Genomic DNA, 20,865 nt, shown 5'->3' on the forward strand with positions numbered 1-20,865 from the left:
CTTTAACATCTTCGCACGAATTGGCCCGGCTCGCCCGGTGAAATACCACGACCACACAGAAGACAGGCGTGAAGTGGAAGCTATTCCGCGTTTCGTCTGATGACTGTGTGTCCCGGAGGCCTAATTTAGTCCTCTTTCCCTTCCCACCCTTTTTCTTATAAGGAAAGGATGGGAAGTGTAAGTGGACTTTCCGGATGAGAGGATGGGAAAATATTTTCTTTCTGTGCATCCTCTCCTCCGTCGATTAAAGGAAGGTAACGCATATGCAATTGTGTATGTCTATGGGCGACGGTCACTTCGCTATTTCAGCGATTTCAGGTGGCCGCTCGCTCGTTTGCCAACTTATGTTATAAAAAAAACATAAGAGTTATAATTTAGCTTATTTAGTGTGTGAAGCAAAAGCTCACAGACTCCGATGGCTGGGCCACCTCCTGAGGATGGGGGAAGATCGAAAGGCCAAAGTAGCATATCTCGGGACCCCGACTGGCCGCCGACCCATCGGTCAGCCCAGGTACCGCTGGCGATACGCCGCAGAGCTGGATCTGCGGGAGCTACAAGCGATGGACTGGCAGGAAAAGGCGCAAGACAGGTGACTTTGACGATCTCTTGTGTCGGAGGCCAAGACCTACTTTGGGTCGATGCGCCAGCGGAGTAAGCAAATAAGTAAGTAGTGTGTTACTATCAATTCTTTTCCAACAAATTATATTGAAATCATAACATGGGTAGGTAATTAACGTCCTCGACTGCACCATGTTAATAACACCTCTTTACGTGACGCTCTGATCCACTGTTTTATTAAATGTCAATTAATTGAAGCTAGATAATTGTAATGTCAATAATATCAAAGATATGGTAATCCTGGTTGTGCTTTTGACTGATTATTTTAAGCTCATTCGCCCTTTGAATTCAACCTCTTGCTATTGACTTTGAACTTATACTAATAAAGGTGGGAATACACGAGTGCTATCTTAACATAGGTGTACTTTTGGAATTAGCTTAAGACAACTGTTTTTATACTCTTCGTATTTTTATTGAAATTTTATTTTTATAAAATGTTCAATATAAAATTGTTAATTTTTGACGTTTAAATGACTTAAGGTGGGTTTCTGAGACCTAAATCCCTGTTTAAAACATATTATTATCTTCGTTTTGTCCAAGAATAATGACAGGAATGACGATATATTTTATTCAGAGGTTAAGATCTCAGAAACCAGCTGTTAAAATTTGCTTTTTTAATAAACATACAAACAATATGAGCTCTACAAGCTTTAAATTTCCAGATTTTAAAATACATTTTATTAATACGTAAAAACCAAAAACCAATTAAATAGCACCGAAATTTTACTTCAATACGTTTTTTTTAACATTCAGTAATGACCACAATAAACTCTGTTCCAAGTTCGAAAATGTCACATAAAAGTCGTATTTAACCGCATAAAATAAAGGAACATGAATGAAAATTACTTTTAACAAATACTAAGAACATAAATCTGATAAAAGATAAGCCTATACGAAATAATTATATTGGCAAATGGAATCCATAAAGACGTAACATAATGATTTATTCTATAAAACATAATAGGCAGTTTGTTGAAGACATTTTTAACAAATATATTAATAAAAAAAAGATTTATTTTGGATGAATTTCGATCACTAAGCGATCAGCGGTAAAATAAATAAAGTATAAATTTTTATATTAATACTTAATTTACTTTACTTCTTACTGATGTTATAAATGTTAAAATGAATGGATGGATGTATGTTTGTTACAAGGTATCTCCAAAACGGCTTAACGGATCTCGACGAAATTTGGCATAGATGTAGAACATAGTCTGGAAGAACACATAGGCTACTAATATGATTTTTTTTTTAATTTCACGTGGCAGGAGTCGCAGGCGTTAGCTAGTCACTTACATAATTTTGTATTTTATAATAGATGGATTATTTTCATGAATTTCTCTCTACAATTGAATTCGAACCGATAAACATTATCAAAAGACGGTATTAAAACCACTTAGCCACTGAGCTATTACAATGCCTTATTGAATTAAAAATGAAACAGAAATTGCTGTAATTATATCCTTCACAGATTGTATTTAATAAGTGTTTTTATCGAGTAATTAACCATCTATACAGCCCAAGGAGATCCACTGATGAATTGTTAATTGATAATTGGATAAATTACTATACAAATACAATATATTGACACGTATTACTTACTTAAAAAAAAACTATAATTAATTTAATTAATTTAACAGCATAATATAATGGGGCTTATAAAAGTTTACTATGAACTAACACTAGATTTCACCCGCGATTGCACCCGCGCGAAATTGAAAAAAACTTAATTAGTAGCCTGTGTGTTCTACCCGACTACGTTCTACATCTATGCCAAAATTTCAACCATCCATGTAGCAGTTTTGAAAATACCTTCAAACAAACATCCGTCTATCATTCTAAACATTCGCATTTATAATATCGGTAAGATTATGATGCCAGTTGTGACAAACATAGAAAAACTACATACGATTCTATCCGGTAAAGAGATAGAATTTATATCCCTATGATATCCAGTTATAGTAAAAGATAGGGATAGATATTTGTACCACACAAAACTGCACACATACAGATCAGCGTATGTGTGTGCGTTTAGTAACTACATATGTTTTCTTTTTTATTTTATAGAACAATTACTTAAATAATTACTCACGATTGTTAATCATCTGCTTTATCTTCTTAAATAATGAATTTAGGCGAAGGTGAAATGTTATTTATTATTTCATTGTTACAGAAATAAATAATTGTCACTTATTTATCACTAATAATTTAACTTAGTCCACATAACGCGGTCAACTATTAAGTTATATCAGATTTACACATTTTAAAGTTTTTCTATAATTTTGTATTGAAGATTTCGCGCGCAAAAAGTGTGCGTTCACGACCGAACGCAACGAAGTTTAGTTTGGAAATGAAGAGCGTAAGACGCGATCCTGTCTCGCTATAGAATATCCTGGCCTACGTTTTTGCATCCCTATTTGTGGCTGTCGTTTTAAGGAAATGTTTGTTAGATTTATATACTAAATTAAACGAATAACTAAAAAAAAACAAAATAGAATAGAAACAACAGTTGTTAACAAAATTAAAACTGAAATTGTGTTATTGATTAGTAATGTTTTAATTAAAATTCGAAAGTAGGAGGTTTTTTGTATGGATTTTAAGTTCCGATTTTTATTATTTTTTCTAAACCTCGTGGAATTTTTTTAATATAATATCGATGTCTGTTTTTATTACTGAACATATATTTAGCAAAAACATTTTTAGTGTGAAGTATTCAATTATTTATTTACTATTCGAGATTTTACCGAAACAAATGTTCTTTGTTATCGTTAATTTTAAAATACATTTATGTTAATAACCAGTTACAACAAATTGTCTGATAAAATTCGTTCGTAACACACCGAGGTAACGCACCGACCGGCATTAGCATATGAAATTAATTGGAATTACAATTAACAAAATTCAAACCAAATTCGCATTCGCACACATTGTCACCTCATTAAGAATAATGTTAACTTTATACATGGTTTTGCAATTGTTTTCTATTTATATTTTCTATTTCTGAGTTTAAATGTGAAATTATTGATTTACAAACTGCTGCCTGCGACTCCATCCGCGCGGAATTAAAAAGACATAATTAGTAGCCTATGTGTTCTTCGAAACTATGTCCTACAATTATGCCAAATTTAATCAAGATCCGTTCAGCCGTTCTAGAGATACTTCCAAACAAACATCCATCCATCGAAACATTTGCATTTATAATATTAGTAAGTTTTTTTTATTTTAAATTTTATTTAGTAACATTGTTTTGTTTTTCACCACACCGTTATGTATAATCTTACAGAAACTGTTACATTAATTCCATTCTTTGCCAACGTCTGGGTAGCTACAAGAGTAATTAACTCTAAGATCAAGGTTCGTATCTCGGTAGAAACACAATGTTAAAGAGAAATGACATGCGAATCATACCTAAAGTAATCTAATTGCTTGATATACATCGAAGGGATTGTTATCAAATATTCTGACAACTTTAATCAATAAAACTTGAGTTAAAACTACTTTAAAAGATTGTAATTTTATCCAGAAATATTATTTTTCCACAGTTGTGTTACATATTCAAAATTAACGACGTACAAAATATGTTTATCAACAGTTTTGAACTGTTAAAGGTTTTAAGCAAACAGTTCCTGGAAAAAACATTACCCTTTATTTAGTCGGGCAATAATTTTGCCACCACATTCTTGACATTAAATAATAATAAAATAAAAATTAATGTATCAAGTTGCTAAAATATAGAAAAAGTTACAAAATACTTTTATGTACTTTTCTTATATCCCAAGTTGAACATTAATAATTATTTACTCGCTACATCAATGTTTCTTTCAAAATTCCATTTGTATATTGCATGTTTACATATGAGACCTGATCGCAATATTTAAGAGGTTGTTGTTGAATTTACAGTTTAAAATAGGAACTTCTTCTCGAGGTGCCTCTCCGATATACGAAGGTTGGTGATCAATTGTTCATAATTTTGTCTCTTGCGAGGCGAAATACAAAACGTTTGATGTTTTATTAAAAAAACAAACAAACAGAGACAATCGACCAACAATAGAAAATTCTTTTATCAAATTTTTACATTCAAAATTTAACTTATATCTAAGTATCTTACTAATATTATAAATGCGAATGTTTAGATGCATGGATATTTGTTTGAAGGTACCTTCAGAACGACTGTATGTATATCTCTGAATTTTTGCATGGTTGTAGAACATACTTTGGCAGAACATATAGGCTACTTAATAAGTTCTTTTCTAATACCGCTCGGACGGACTGGCGGGCGACAGCTAATCACTTATAAGAAGTAAAAAGGTTTGAAAGAAAAAATTGTTTGGACATAAGTGCACAAAAGAGATACTTTACACTCACTTCTGAGTATAATGAGTAGAATCCCGTTGATAAATTATTGTGTTCGTTGATAATTATAAACATTTCAAGCTCTCGATTTGTTCCTATTCATTTGATGTACGTTTCATAATTCTCATGTTATAAACAAAGCGTATGCTGTGTTTTACATCCACGGAAAGCGAAACCACTTAGAACTAGGGTGACCAAAACTTTATTTTGATATTTAAACATTCACATTAAATTGCAAATATATATTTTTGATATGACTAGAACAAACCTTATTGTACAAAGGGACTGTTAATAAAACTTATTTAACAGCTGAATTTCAATAATAATTTAAACAAATGTTGCAAGTAGCAATCGACCTTCATCAATCTGCTTTTTAAATTAGCTTGTTATTTGAAGTAAGCATATCAAATGTTACATCAGAGTTCCTTAGTAAGTAATTAGATAATATTGAACTGTAATTAAGAGGCCACGGAAAGTCTCTGACTATAACGCCATGGTCACCCTAAATACGTACTAAACGTGATTTATATGTGAAATTGGCGAATGCTTTCAATGCAGGCATTTGTTATAGGATCAATGCCCTGATAAAACAGACTACTAAATTGATACATTGCTTTACTGCGCATGGTTCCAAACAAAGACAACATTTTGTATGTTATAGTACATTGATGTTTTAAAAAAGCTAAAGCCAACGTATTATGTTTAATAACTTTCACATATAGATTCACTTATTCGCAATAATAAAATGAATTTCAGATACATGCCCCTTTTTTATAAGAAAAGGGGCAATTGAGTTAATCAACGATGCTCATGGACATCGGCAACACCAAAAGGACTGCAGATACGTTGCCTTTAGGGAGATTTAAAGAGATATCTACACTACTTCTTATGATAAAAAAACAATCCAATAGAAAACTAACACATATCTGCAAAGAATTTCAAAGTTTGACTAAAGTCACCCAATCCTCAATGGGAGAACGTGATTGACTTAAGCTTAGCCACCCTTAATTTAAGTAAGATAGGGCTCATCGAGTATGATGATGCCGACATCAACTATTTAGGCCCTTCGTACACAAGGCAACGTAATTTTTTGAAACCCGGCGATTTTAGTTGCTAAGCGATATAATACGATTTCCTGTACTGTCTTTCAAGATAATGGTTAGAAAATTCAATGCAATTAACACATAGTTTATATGCCTGTACTGACCGAATAGACGACTCGTGTCGACGATATGATTATGTGATTCTCGCGATCCAACCATACAAGTTACGGCGATGTTACCTTGTGTATGAAGGGCCTTACTAATATTTACCGTAGAAGTAAGAAATATATTTATAAACAATGATAAGGCGTTCTTTATTCCTGTAACCAACAATTACTTCTGAGTAAGCTCTTTATGTTGACATTTGTAGAGCCATGATCTTTTAAGGAAGAATAATGGGTCTTAATGGTTTTAACACGTTACGTAAATACTCTTACATGAAGTGTGTTAATTTTTACACCACATATATAAACTTACATCAAGTAGACAGATAAAAAAAAACCTTACCTAATTTGAACACTAATAAGCAAGCATTCTATAGTTAAAGTAAAATATTATTAATTAGTGGTCCCCCGCGACTCCGTCCGCGCGGAATTAAAAATATATTTAGTAGTCTATGTGTTCTTCCAGACTGTGATCTATGTTTGCCAAATTTCATTGACATCGATCCATCCAAACATTCGCACTTATAATATTATTAAGATAGTAAGATGTTTTTTTCCTAATTATAATATTACGAAATATATATATATAATATTAAATTAAATTTAAATTATAAATAAACTTCGATTCATTGATGATCTTAAACAGATTTAACAAGAATAGGTTTTATCCAATATTTTCATGAGCCTTTGAAATATTTTAATTACAATTTCCCCTTACTTTGTTCGATGGATTCATTAACTGAACAATAAATAAAGAGATTAAACGCTCTGCTTCTTTTATAATAAAAACCTATTAACTTTGATGTAGGAACGGAAGTCTTATACATACGAGTTATATTATATTCTTAATTTACTCATAATATTAAAAAAAACAAGTTAAGACATAATAAATATCCTTCCTACAGGAGGGTAACGTTTTCCACGAACATTTCCATTTTTAGTAATGTACTTACTGTGGGTTTCTGACACCAAAATCATCATCATGTAAAACATATCGCTTTCCTTGTTTTTTTTTTGTTTTTAAAAAGAGAGACAGATTTTAAACGGATATTTTGGTGTCAAAAAACGGATCAATAACTTGACAGATTCTGAAGTTTGTGACGTCATTCGATTTGTCATTTCCAAGGAATATAGCCATACAAGGAATTATAAGTTTGAAAATTCTTCTAAATTCTTGGTTACAATTTGCATTCTTATGGTAACAAAATTTCGTATATTGATTTACGTCACAAATAAAGTTTACTAAGATTGGTCAGTCTCCGAAGACCGTAGAATTCCGAACTTCGTTAAATTGAAAGGAAATTACGTTTGTGGGAAAATTTTCGGCACTGATTTTACGACTCAATCTAGACTGAAGCCTTTCTCACAAAATTACGTACAACTGTTTCAATCAAACGGAATATTATGTACATTAAATGTATATGTACAGACGCTTTCTATCTTATTATTTACCAGTATATAAATGGGTACTTTTATTTGGAATACCACAATACAATTTACAGGCTGTTTAAACCTATGGTAACCATCGACAGAAAACCTTAGAAAAAAGAAAAAATAGGACCGGAATTTGGTACGAAACATACAGAGTAAAAGATTACTTATAATTATTAACATAACCTTTAATTCAATTTACCAGTAGAGTTAGAGCCCTCTTTAACATCTTCACACGAATTGGCCCGGATCGCCCGGTGAAATATCACGACCACACAGAAGACAGGCGTGAAGTGGAAGCAATTCCGCGTTTCGTCTGATGAGTGTGCGTCCCGAGGGCCTAATTTAGTCCTCATTCCCTTCCCAACCTTTTTCTTATAAGGAAATTATGGGAAGTGGAAGAGAACTTTTCGGAGAGAGGATGCATGGGAAGGGAAAAAAAATATTGCTGTGCATTCTCTCCTCCATCGATTAAAAGTAAGCAATGCATAATCAATTGCGTATGTCTATGGGCTTCGCTATTTCAGCGATTTCAGGTGGCCCCCTCGTTTGCCACCTTATGATATAAAAAAATATATTCTTTGATTATTTATGCACCGATACTATATTTACGTTGTGTTTAAGTATAATAACGTGTTGCCTGAACCTATTTAATAGTGCCTAAAATTGATGAAATAAATAAATTAGAAAACGTTATTATATTAAAAAGTTATAAGTTCTTGAATTATTTACAGATTATAATATACATATATCTTTGTGATACATTGTTATAATTAAATAGCATCCGCTTAGTTAGTAAGCACTTTGAAATTGTACCGGAAGATGAACGTCGTAAAATTATTTTATAGCACAAATGTTTACGCAGACGAGGCAACTAATTATGAAAACCTGACTCACTAAAGAATATAAAAACCTCGAACCCTAAAGATAACTCGAATACGGATAGTTATTTATCTGTAATATTCGTTTTATAGACGAATTTTAGACGCTGCACTCAGTGTCTAAAATTCGTCCCCTTAGCGTAGATTTTGTGCGTGAAACCGCGTTAAATAGCCATAAATAACACTCTGAATGTTACAGTGAGACAGAAAAAGTAGTGAAATACGAATTGACACGAATTAAATTAGTATTTCCTAAAAATTCTCCAATTTCCATTATCTGATATTCAATAAAAAAATCTAAATCTTTGTAATTAAAAGCATATTATTTTAAAACAAATGCGAATCTATTCAAGTTTCAACACCGAATAGAAACATAAATAAAAACTTCAATAAAACGCAGAAGGCGAATTGCAAAATGATGTAAATTCATATTGAACGAAGCAACAACGAATAGTTTTAGTTTGTGGACGACAGTTACTTGCATTCACACTTTATTTATCGCATCGCACTATGCTTGGAATAAATTCTGATTGCTTTCTATTTCTATCTGACTTTATATCTGTACGCTATATTTCAATTTAAATCATAAATAACCTAAAAAATAATTATCTGAACATATTTAGTAGCCAGCGCAAATTAAACATAAAGTCTTATCTTATATCTTTAAATGAGCTATTCTTGTATATATATAATATAATTGGAATCTCGGAATCGGCTCCAACTATTTTCATAAAATTTAGTATATAGGAGGTTTCGGGGGCGATAAATCAATCTAGCTAGGAATTTTTAGAAAATGTCATTTTATTCGTGTTTTGTCGATAATCAACTTAAACATAAACTTAACTTTTTCTATCGGTAAGATCGAAAAATATTATTCATATTTCATCATTTTATTAGTAATTCGTAATTAATTATAATTTCCAAAAAACACAATTTAAAAAAAAATACTACGCAAAGCGGTCATCCAGATTTTTTTATTTATTACGCATGTAAATTGATTGAATTGCGTGACATTTTATCATGTAGTAATTAATTTTTCTGTTTTATTTTTCTATTGTCAAAGTCACCGCCTTAAAAATGACATTAATCTGTCCACTATGAGATCCTAGTCTATAAATATAAGTAGGATATAAAGACACAAAGAAATCAATAAAATTCTACATCACTCAATTACCAACTGTGTCAAATGCAGCTCCTACTGCGTTCAGTGCTATTAAATTACTGAGTAACTTAATAGCTCTTTTATGTAACTGGCTGACTAAAGTGGCCTGCATTGTAAAACCACATAGAAAAACATTAGCAATAAAAGTTAGTAATAACGTTAATTTGGTATGTTTAAAGTTAGTTTATAACAAGTAAGATTTGATTATTTGTTTCAATTTAAATTTCCAAAAAAAAAAATATTTTACAATTTATTTTAACTTATTATTAAGCTAGAAATTCTTATTTTTAAAACGTTAGTTACCTCTTACTACGAGTATAAATGCGAATGTTTAAATGCATGGATGTTTGTTCGAAAGTATCTCCAAAACGACTGAACGGATCAGGCTGAAATTTTACATAGACGTAGTAGAACATAGTCTGTAAGAACACGTAAGCTACTAACAAGGATTTTTTTAAGAAAACGCGGACGGAGTCGCGGGCGACAGCTAGTGTATTATAAAGCAATAGTATTCTTCTTTAAATATATTTTTTTTATTAAATTGTCTCCAATTTATCAAGGGTTTAGTAAAAAAGAAAATTGCGTAAAATTCAAACCAAAAGATCGAGTCATACTTAGCTCTTCTATTTTACGGTTATTATTCTTAAAGTTAAATTAAACTATTTACTTAATGACCACAGTTGAAATGGCTAAAGTTTTTTTATTAAGCTATTGTTAAAAATCACATTTTTTCTTGTACGGTTTCTTTTATTATCTTACCTTTGCTTAATTACGTATTTATGTTTTGATATTTTCGTAAATCAAATTTTTGAAACCAACAACCAGTTTTTGAATTCAAAAAAATGTTGTATATTTAAGTAGCTTAGCTTATCTCCAGAAGAAAATAAAATTATGAAAATATACATTTATTTCCTTACAAACAAGAAAACAAAGAATAACAATCTGCGCATTAACATGTTTCCATCGAAAACACTAATAAATTCAACCGAACAAAGTCTCAATACGAAGCACTTGCGATAGAGTGTTTCAATTGGTTTGCATTTCACTTACGATACAACGAGAAATTCTCGATCGATCCGGAAATAGCCCCCCGGATAAATGCAATCGAACAACGTTTGGGAAATCATCTTCCGACGATATGTTGCAATTGATCTGTGCACGCTTTTCCTGGTTGCTATTTCATAATCTTTGAATAAACAGAACATTCATAATACTATCCGTAGATCGTGCAGAATGTGGAAATTGTTTTTGTAAAATCTCAGACAACATCCTGTAGCAAACAATGTATGAACAAAATACAGATATCAGATTTACAAAAAGTTTTCTTACCGTTTATCTCTTGTTTTGTTCAACATTTTAATGTTGTACCAAAGTAGTTTAATAAACATTTCCTATGTTTGAAAGCTGAATCGCCTTTAAAAGCTTAATAAGCAATACCTTTAAATTAAATTTTTACTAGCGGCAGCCCATGACTCCGTCCGCGCGAAATTAAAAAAAAAACATACTTAGTAGCCTATGTGATCTTCCAGACTATGTTTTATATGTATGCCTAATTTCATCGAGATCAGTTCAGCCTTTCCGAGGATACTTTCAAACAAACATCCATCCAAACATTCATATTTATAAAATTAGTATAATATAATGTTCTGTAGAGAAATTCTCTTCTTACTAATATAAAGCGAAAGTTATTACTAATATTAAGCGGACGGATGGATGGATGTTTGTTACAAGATATCTCCAGAACGGTTCAACGGATTTTGATAAAATTTGACACTGATATAAAACATAGTCTGGAAAAACACATAGGCTAGTAAAAACACATAGTTTTTTTTTAATTCCTCACGAACGCAGTCGACAACTATATCAATACAAAAAACGTAATCTCATAAGACATAAACATTACACATTGCGTGAATCATACACACTATAAAGGTAGTCACCAGAACAGCGTATCTTTACTCTATTTGGGAAGTTGTTTGACTTGTCAATCGCGTGACCGTAGCGATTATGTCAATGAAGTGCACTTAATTATCTTAACCGTACGATAAAAACCGTTTGGTTTTTTTTTATGATAACGTCCGTGAAAGATTTATCTGTGTGAAATCTTTAGTTCGTTTATGGTATTATTTTATGGACTTAAACCTTAGTAAAGTCTTCTATTGTTGCAGCACAGATCTAACTTCAACTTCCTCAGGAAAATGTCATAATTAACATTGTATTTAATTATAAAGCCGTTTTTATTTAGGTGCAAAAGTCCTTTGGAAATAAAAGCACGGGCCGTGTTCGCGAAATAATACAAGTCCCACTCACAGATGAAGGGCCCCTGATGGGCTCGAAACTAGTCGGTGCCGTCTCCGGACGAATATACGTGAATGTTTGGCGGTTTTTATAAGTTTATTAAAATGTCTCACGAAAGTTTGAATAATTTAAATAAAATCATTTAGTAAAAATATAAATTTAAATATATACGTGAAGTCAACCAAGCTGCACTTGCTTAACGTTATTGACTATGGCCTAGTCACCCATAACTTAGGGTAGGCTCCGAAACCCTCAGTGGAAACGTAAGCTTGAAGATGATTATTAGTAAACATCGCTCCACTACAGCGTAAAGGCCTCATTACCTTATCTTCAGTTATTCTGAGAGAAATCCAACTCTTTGATTACGCGGGCACCATTTTGGCTTTTTTTAGTTCATAGTATTATACTTAGATATGTACGTCTAACCTAACCTAACCTAACCTGAAAAAAAAACGATTTGAAACTCCCGTTCCGAAATAAAAAAACTTGATAGAAATTGACTTAAATAAAACTTGCCTCGCATATAATATGTAAATGATATTTCAGGATGTTTGTAATACGCTTTTCAATATTAACAACCTATCTCATAAAACAACATAAGCACCTAAGTACAAACTATTTCATAACTCGTGTCATAATAAATTAGACATAATATTGCTTTAGTATCGTTCAGTGGTTTGAAGTTTAGATAATAACATAAGGTCAATTACTCCAGTGACTGGGATAGTTACTTAGTTAATTTATTTTACGAGTCCTGGGCAGTAGGGGCGTTAGGGAAGGGCGAGATAGGGCAACCGCCCAGGGCGTCAAACAGAAGGGGCGCAGGCACCAGATTCGTATATGAAGTGGCGACTTCGTTGCCTCCTAAGATACCATATCTTTGGAAGATTCTCCCGACACAAAAAAAAGGGGGTGGTGCAAATATCTCGCCCAGGGCGTCGGAAATACTAAATCCTGCTTATTCCCGAGTATGTAATAGCGTATTTTATTTTGATCGAATTTAAATTAATTATAAATTATTTATTAATTCAAACACAATTATATTTAAAAAGTCTTATTAGAATGATTGGAAAATTGGTGGTTATGCGGTGAATGTGTTCGTATGAAAAACGAAACTGTTAAACTTTGAAATGCTAAATACTATAATAAAATTAATAACTATTGAGTGTGTTGTGGTAACTATATAGATAAGTTATCATAAATCTTTAACATTATTGAGGCGTATTATAATATAACCATCTTTGTGCGAAGCAGACTAATCGATCGTCACTTGTCTAGCGCCGTCTCATAAAGTCACGTTAAAAGTTTCACAGCGTAAAATTGAATCATTTAATAACAACTTAACTAGATTTCCCTCGGGGATAAAATGTAAATATATTTGACGCTAAGTGCAAGCTTTGTGAAGATCGTAACATCTATGTATTATATTATGAAGAAAGTGCTTTTAAATTATTGTATTACTAAACATTGCCTGTAGTTTTGAATGGATTCTTTCTCATTTTTCTTGAATTTTCTATTTACATTGTAGATAAAAGATGGAGATTAGTTGCAGCTAGATTGGTTAAGGTTATCCACTGCACCGATACGAAATTGCATCGTTGACTCTATTTTTTTTTAAGATACTGAGAGGGTATTATGTTTTAATATGTAACGGCAGTGGAAATCAACGGTTATATTTCTCAAAACCATTTGAGGATTGTTTGAAGTAAAGTATATCTACCTGTTCTAAATTTAAACCAATAATGAACACGCTACAAATCAAAGGTGAATCATTATCACGGAACATGTTTTCGAAGCGTGAAATGCCGGCAACATTTAAATAGGTGCACCTACGCGTAACATTTGCCACAAATAATAACATTTTATTCATACGGCTGTGTTCTGGTAAAGACAAAATAAAACATCAAATAAAATTGGTACCATTTTTATACTCAAAATATAAAAGTAATAACGCTTCCTTTAACTTTTTATTATTTTTTATTAACGCCTGGTGAAATCGAAAAGCAAATATGTTTTGTTATTTTTAACACATATTTATACCGTAAGGCGCATGCAATGATACTTGATGTGAAATTTTTAAGTAAAATTAATTTTTCTCGTTAAATTATTTTCACAGTAAATTTCTCTTAAATTGAAATTTAAAACATTGAAATATATGGTTGGAGTTGCTCGTATTAAGTAATTCGTCTGAAAGCCACTTTGTCGGTATTAATTACGTATTTGTTAATTCAATGTTATTAAGCTCTTGAAATTCAGCTTCTTACATTTATATTAGGTTTAGTAATTTACACATTAAAACCCAACTTAAGTTGCTTCTAAAATAATTTGGTATTACAAAATACTACATATGTTAATACTAGCTGCGGCCTGCAGTTTTACTTACGGTTACTATATGTTTATTGATCCTCTAGTAATTTTTAGCAATCACTATCCGAAAAAAGTAGACCTATGATATTCTGGAAAATACTTTAAATTGGTGTTTAAAGTACATCAAATATCGATTTCGAAATGACGATGGGAAGGCTCTTGTCGCAAATATTCGTGCTAGGCCCACAGATCCTACACATACGTTATTTATTGCCGCGATACTAGCTACTCTCCTGTCAATTAGGCAAATTGGATTTTATGTTTATAATTAGTAATTAAAATGTAATACCATGGAAATGTAGCTAATTATAAATTATATCTTATTTAATTTGCTAATATTTCACATTTGCTTTTATGATTCTTTTGTATTCAAACTTGAAAGGGTCTCGTGTTAATTAGGCGAAGTTCGCAAAAAGTTTTCACTTTGTTCCCAAAACACAAAATATTAGCCTCGCAATATCGTTGGGAGTTTTACTCTAGTTTTCCGGCAAACTATTGTTTGTTCTGCTAAATGTAATTTGTAGCATTTAGTTGTCCAAAATAAAATAAAAAATGTTTATTATTTCGTATCATGGTGTATAAACTGAATTATATTTTATAATCATAGTAAAGTCAGAAATGTCAGTATCCATTTGATAAAGATTGCAATAGGTACTTAGCTATCTAACACGTAGAGACAACTATACATTTAATCCTGCCCTTTTCCCTACAAAGGGTCGGCACAAACACTACGATTCGATACAACTCTATACAACTTAATTTACTATGATAATTTACTGGACAAAATTTTATTAAAGCCATAAACTATTCGCATTTAATCATGTTAATTCTAAAACTTTTATTTTCCTAAACTTACAAATAATTCATTGAATCCATAACATAAACTGTAAACTTATTGTAAACAATTGTTTACACGCAAGAGGGCGCAGTTTACGTAAACAAATTTGAGTTATAATTGAATCAAAACATTTAGTTATAACCGCTTAGTAACCAGTTAGGTTGCTGAGCTACTAAAATATTTAATTGTAAATTTTTAAATTTTAATAATATTATAAATAAAATCGACTACCATTATTTCGATAATCGTATCGGTGAATGGACTGATAGCGAAGAGTTTCGAGCAACATCTCAAGTAGCTCTCGCTAAACAGCTGGATTAAGGGCCCGATACAAAAGGCAGTTATCCTAGAAACTGCACGCATCGTGAGATGGTTCCTGTCTCTGCAGCCCTGACCAATAGTTGTTTGAATCATGGGACTCCGCAGCCGGTGGTGCTCTATTTTTAGTATAATATATTTTGTATAATTTTTATTTTATATCTGTGATATATTAAGAATAAGATTAATAAATGAATACGTTATTTATATGCAGATATGCAGATATGCAGATATTTAACTGGATGGATGGATCTTGATAAAAATTGGCATATATGTAAAAGATAGTCCTAGAACACATAGGTTAATTAAGTTTTTTTTAAATCCGCACGGACGGTGTCGCGGCGACAGCTACTGTATTTATAAATCTACAGTATGATTCTTTTGTTGAAAACTTTTTTGCTTGTCTTATCAAAACCAATTCATTGTTACATAACAAGAGAAGTTTTTGTTTTTTTTTACTTTTTTATTTTAGGTCAGTTTCACTTCAGAAAAACTTTTTCACAAAAGGACAAAAGGATTATATAAAATGAATGAAAAAGGACAAAGGGCAAACTAGAGCAATTATCAAGGTGAAGTGGTATTTGAAAAGAAACAGTTCCGGGTTCGGTAATCTGATATTACTTACTTAGGGAAGTAATAAATACGGCTAATACTGTGCCAGAAGTTTGAGAAGGATTTATTGCTCAACGTGCGATGACTTAAATAAATCGTATATATTCAACTTGGAAATTGCACTCTTACTTTGACATATTTTATTTAAAGTAAACAGTACTATTTAAGAAATTACATAATTTTAATAGAAAGTAAATAAATACATCAACGAATGAATAAGTATTCAATCTTACTAATATTATAAAGACAAATGTTTGGATGGATAGATGGATGGATGTTTGTTAATTCCGCTTGCTCATTTGACACCTTATAATATAAAAAATATAAAAGAGCAATATATTTGCAGTTTCTTTAGTAACGTACGAAATTTGTAAAATGTTTTTCTTAAAAAGGAAAAGAGGTCACGAGAGTGTTCGTGTTATTTCTTGCATAAAAATAATTACATTGCATTTTCATAACAAACAACTGTCGAAAGGCGGTTTTAACAAACACGTCCTTTAGATGCTTTAAAAGTGTTAAAGAATATGTTTAAAAGAAGACATTCGAAATTTAAAAGTGATTTAAATTTAGAACAAAAAAAAAGATCGTTATTAAAATTAACTGCCAGTCTTTATATTTTTTTACACCACAACCCTCTTGAGATAGATATTACCAGTCGTCCTATATCCCAAAGGTAATCAAAAACTCTGTAAAATCTTAAGAAAATATTTAATTTCGCGAAGGACCAGAAATTAAATTATCTCCTGTATTTGTAAAACAATTTAATTCATTAGGGTGGTGAAGATGTTTGCTAAAAAATCGTAACTAGGTTATAAAGGTAACGGTGTACATTAGACAAGATAGGTAAATATAAAAAAACTTAATATATTTTTTTTACATCTCCACAACAAGCGCGTATTTTGCTTGTGATCGCAATCTGACACAGTCTTCGATGGTAAAAGAATGTATGAACATTCAATCATCGTTTATATTATGAATCGTATGACATAATTTACATCCAACATGTTTACAACGTATCTGTTGTTACTCTATGGATGTCTATGACCAGTAAGTAATAAAAAGACAAATTGACGTCTAAAATCGTCCAATTTTATAAGTCTTTTGACATCTTAAGCACCTCTTAGTCAGCTTTAAATAAAGTTTTCGTTCGCTGAAATATTCACATTAATTTCAAACATCGAGATTGGCATCGAACGACTAATATAATATTTATGACATATAATTTATTCTTATCATAGACAATGTTTGAAATTGCCTTTCAATTCTCATCCAATTGAATTTTCGTAGAACATAAGCATATTTCTTGCTTAAAAAAATAATATTCACATCGAGGTAAAGATCCTCATTGTCGAATAGTTCCGTTAAATAAAGTAAACGTAAATGTATGTAAAACGAAAACAATGACATTATTTAGTTATGTTATTGTTCAACATGATTTCATTCATGTGTAGTAAAAAAAAATTCAATATCGGAGCACCAGAGGCGGAGTTACGCGGTCACATAAAAAAAAAGAAAAAAAAAACATACAGACGAATTGATAACCTCCTTCTTTTTGAAGTTGGCTAAAAATATCTAATTATATTGTAAAACGAAATATTCTTCAAAAGAACGCCAGCACGATTCCGACAAAAAGTCGTATTAGGATGTAGGGATATTAGTTTTCCTTCCTTTGATGTCCGTGTAAAAGTTTCCAGTTTCATTTCGATTGGGATGCATCGATCGCGTATAAACTTTACACAGTCGGAAGTGAAAGAACCAATCTGTTGGTTCTCATGACTAAAATATTTATATAAATTTACAACCTGTATGGAAAGAGGTTTTACTTTTAAGATATATGTACATCAATTATTTTACAGTATTTTCATTGTTTCACATAATTTTACAAATGTCTCATAGAAAAATGTTAAAAAAAATCACAAATATGACAAACATTCAATTATCTTGCTACAACATTTAAACAAGTAAGAAAACATTTCAGTAAAGGAAAACCATTAACCATTGGTTTCTGAGACCAGAATCTTTGTATCAAACATATCGTCATCCCTTTCATTATTTTTGACGAAAACAAAGACCACAATATGTTTAAACGGGGATTTCGGTACAATTCACATTGACTTTCATGTATTTTTTTATCCCAAACAAAACCTATGAGATATATATAAAGGTGAGAGTAATTAGAAACTGCGTCCATTTCGGATACAATTAGAATCAGAATGGGTTAGCATTAATTAAGTTATGAAAACTTTTGTTTTGTCTGCAGACAACATAATTAACTGTATTATTGTATGCGTTCCAATGTAGATTATAATAATATTTATAGCCTGTATTAACTATATTATAGTCTGAATCTAATCGAAACTTTCTTACACACCCCTTAAGAGACAAATAAGAGATTGTATCTTCATATATAAACATTTTGTATTAAACAAAACCAAATCTTCAGATAGGTATATCGAGGGACCCGATATATGAAAGGTAACTTAGGGGAGCTTTTGTTTTATATTGGAAGATAAGAGAACTAGTTAGCTGACTAGAAATACAATCGTTGCCAAAAATGATAAAGTAACCATACAGTTTAAAGCTATTGTTCTTCAACATTAATTTTATAAACCAAAGGTTCGATTCGTTAGTTGATGAATCATTTTTAGCGCAGATTATAACAATAATAAATATAAGCTTATAGCAATTGGCTCATCAGCTCACTATACGTCCCCACCGAGGGGCTCTGAGCCTACCCTAAATCAAGAGTAACTAGGCCATAGTCAACCACGCTGGCCTAGTGCGGGTTGGTTGACTTCACACATATCATTGAATTTCTTCTCCGTTATGTGCAGGTTGCACCACGATGTTTTCCTTCACCGTAAGAACGTCGGATAAATGTACATATGTAAATCGAAAAATACATTGGTACATGGCGGGATTCAAACCCAGGACCTACAGATTGCAAGTCAAGTGCTTGACCCCTGAGCCACCGACGCTCGCATTATAGCAATTGGGCAGAGAGAAATCAAGAAGGGCTCAAGACCAGTTGTGTCGAATTCAATATTGAATATATTAAACCATTTATACAACTAAATATTAAAACATGCTGTCATGTTTTTAGATCATGTTCTAATTTGACATGAACTACCGAAACCAGCTTGTTATATATTCAGAAAATGACAAGCCATCCCCTAAAGTTGTACAATCTGATTCCAATGCCGTAAATCAGGAAGACCGGGTATCGGCGATCCCTTCGGAAGGCTTTTCGTGGTTTGTTCAATATAGCAATTGAATTAACAGTGATTTTCGTTGTACTAAAAATATATTTAGTAACATATTTCAGATGTCAAAGGTTTTAAAAAGTTGATCACGTACAAACGTGGGCAGAACTGCCACAAAATAAACGAAGACGATGATATAGTAAAGGTTAGGTAAGGTTGACTGACTGAAGTCGCCTTTTGTAACAGGTAAATCTGTGAAATAATAATAAAAATACTTTATAGCTATAGCTAGGGTAGCTGAAAACCAGCTCGACACTGGAATCTGACCGGTGTTGGCAAAGCTGAGCCACGCCCTTTTGCCAGCACTGTTTCTGAATAACTGCGCGTTGTATAACTTTGTTAAGTTTTTTATGGCAATAAAGTTTATTATTATTATTTTTTTAACAATATTGTTAAGTTTAAAAATAGCATACCAACAAATTAAGAACCTTCTTTTTAATATTAAAGACTATACACACAACTTTTTGAATAAATTACGAAGAATAAACGTTGGATCAAAAGCTGTATTCGTATGAATAATGTAAATGCAATTTTCTAACATCCTATTTCTTGGAGACGGAGCGTACTTCATACATATCTGTTGTTTAATGTTTTTAATGTCACATTAGCGTATTTTAGTCATACTGACAGGACAACAAGGTTTTAGATTTTATATCTATATATTTAGATACATGTCCGTTACCGTTCCATATTAAGGTACGCGTCCATTTGCCCACGCCGCACGGATTAAATAGATTTGTTATGTCTTTCGATGCGAGTGGCGCGGATGACGGACGCAGCGGTATATCAAATCATACAAAGCAAACTAAAATCCGTGGCGGGCCGTGCGTGCGTTGCGTCTGGCGCGGGTCAATGGACACGTACCTTTAAAGGTTATGATGAAGTGTCATTCAACCTGTCTCTTGCAAGACTACCAGAATAACTCATTATTTATATTTTCTCCTAAGGAGACATAAATATGTTTATAAATAGGTAGTTGTAATAAATCATTATTGGGTTACTTTGACATACAGCTATAATAACTCAAGGATATTTATATTTTTTCCTTAAATATTTCCTTTTGTATAGGAAATATCTTTGTAGCTCTATGTACTCTTACATACTATAACATAATAATCCAAAGTTCAATGACCGTAGCCAGTACAAATTATGTATGAATTTCAATAATCGAATTCGAACCCACGACCATCAGTTCTCCGTAAACTTAACTTGAGCTATTAAAGGTTAAATATTACGATTACATCAGAAAAGTATTTTGAAAATTAGTGACGTCAAAATAATTAAAATGGCAGCCATTAATTTAAGCGGTTTAACACCAAAAGTATTATAATAGAGAGGTTGTTTAGACCTGTCGCAAACAGCTAAATGTGTACTAACATTTCCATTAAGGGTCCTTTCATATTTTAATTATAATCACCCCTTTACGGTTTCGATTGATCGGGGAACACTTTTGTTAACGTGGCTTTTAACCTTTAATATTAAAAAGTGACATAACAAAAAAATAAAACTTACTAGCT

General features: G+C 31.7%; 1 protein-coding gene across 1 annotated transcript in view; it reads right to left on the reverse strand.

Moving 5' to 3' along the window:
- NGR-A26 (neuropeptide receptor A26) overlaps positions 1 to 2,939 on the reverse strand; it is a 69,149-nt gene extending 66,210 nt beyond the window's left edge. The window contains exon 1 of the mRNA XM_013322810.1: positions 2,711 to 2,939. The gene's annotated coding sequence lies outside the window, so the exon portion shown is untranslated. The remainder of the gene's footprint in view (positions 1 to 2,710) is intronic.
- Positions 2,940 to 20,865: the final 17,926 nt, after the last annotated feature.

The sequence above is a fragment of the Papilio xuthus genome, unplaced genomic scaffold, assembly GCF_000836235.2.
Source record: "Papilio xuthus unplaced genomic scaffold, Pxut_1.1 DF825928.1, whole genome shotgun sequence".
NCBI lineage: Eukaryota > Metazoa > Arthropoda > Insecta > Lepidoptera > Papilionidae > Papilio > Papilio xuthus.